This window comes from Octopus bimaculoides, chromosome 11, assembly GCF_001194135.2.
Source record: "Octopus bimaculoides isolate UCB-OBI-ISO-001 chromosome 11, ASM119413v2, whole genome shotgun sequence".
Classification (NCBI taxonomy): Eukaryota; Metazoa; Mollusca; class Cephalopoda; order Octopoda; family Octopodidae; genus Octopus; species Octopus bimaculoides.
In genome coordinates this window covers 3,826,209-3,828,038 of record NC_068991.1, presented here as the reverse complement: position 1 = coordinate 3,828,038, position 1,830 = coordinate 3,826,209, and positions in this window count along the sequence as shown.

Below are 1,830 nucleotides of genomic sequence, written 5' to 3'. Positions count from 1 at the left end.
ACATATAATAATGAAATGATGAATAAAAAATAAATAATAAAGTTAAAATAAAATACAATATACACAATATACACTGGAAAAAGGGGGACATATGCATAGCATAGCATACAGGGGTTAAAAAAAAGAGGGGGGATGATAGAGATGAGAACCTCCTGGTACCAGAACTCCTCTAGGGATAATCGAGGAACCCCACTGTCCGAGATTTCCCTTGAGACCCCAGGAGCAAGCGCCCTCTCCAATTCCTTCTCTTCAACTCACAGGTCTTTACTTAGATTGGTACTCTTGCCATGTTCACAACTTTCACCCATCTTTCAATAAACTCACTCGAGGACAGCACTTCCCTCTCCACTCTCAATTTCCTTTTCGAGTGAAACTTGAAGAGGTCAATGAGAGCTCTACCAAAGAGGAATGTATCCGTCCTCATGCCTTTCAGCCTTGTCCCCCAAGCAACCTCTTTCGCCACAGCCACCAGGCAAAGGAAAACTGCTTTGCATGCTTGATTGAAGGAGGGCGGTGGTGCGATCATCCCTACAGACTCGACCGACAGACAGATCCGTCCCACACGTGACAGCAGCTGTTCAACATAACTCCACAAGTCAGCAATGCTCGGACACTGAACAAGGGCGTGCAGAACGGTTTCGTCACTCTGCGCGCACCTCGGACAAGTCCGTGTGGCAGCACAATAATAATAATAATAATAATAATAATAATAATAATAATAATAATAATAATAATAACAATAATCTTTTCTACTATAGTCACAAATCCTGAAATTTTGTGGGAGGGGACCAGTCGATTACATCGATTCCAGTGCTTCGCTGGTACCTAGTTTATCGATTCGGAATGAATGAAAGGCAAAGTCGGCGTCCGCGGAATTTGAACTCAGAACGCAAAGACAGACGAAATACCGCTAAGCATTTCGTCCGGCGCGCTAACGATTCTGCCAGCTCACCACCTTAATAATAATAATAATAATGGTTTCTTGTATTGGCCACAAGGGCTCAAAGAAGAAGAAGAAGAAGAAGAAGAAGAAGAAGAAGAAGAAGAAGAAGAAGAAGAAGAAGAAGAAGAAGAAGAAGAAGAAGAAGAAGAAGAAGAAGAAGAAGAAGAAGAAGAAGAAGAAGAAGAAGAAGAAGAAGAAGAAGAAGAAGAAGAATGCAATAACAGAAATCAGCAATTAAATTTACAACTCCGTGAAAATCATAGAAATATACGGATACTTGTATACACTCACACAAACATACATGCGTATATATATGTATGTGTATATATGTGTGTGTGTGTGTGTGTGTCTGTGTGTGCATGTGTGTATGTGGGTGTGTGTATGTGGGTGGGTGTCTGTGTCTATGCCTGTGTATGTAAAAATTAGAGACCACACCCACTACAAGTCCAGACACTTTAGCACCAACATCATATCTACTGGGGCGACATCTACATTGTAGCCAATAACAAAAAAACACAACTTCAACAACAACAACAGCAACAATAACAACAACAATAAATAACCACATGCTCAACAATACAACAAAGTATTCAATATGCTTTTAATAAACCCCCCCCCCACCATCATCCACGTCTCGTCTTGAATTTATAACTAAAGTTTTTTTTTAATCTTATTCCTTGTGTAACTTGATACGCCTCTGCATGTCTATCTATTTCTGTGCGTATTTATATATATATACATATACATATATCCATATACATACATGCATATATATATATATATATATACTCTCTCTTTCCTTTCCTGAGCGTCCAATAATACTATCCATATCACGTCCTCACCTTGTTGTTTTTTTGTTTTTTTGTTATTGTTTTTTTGAACTATAT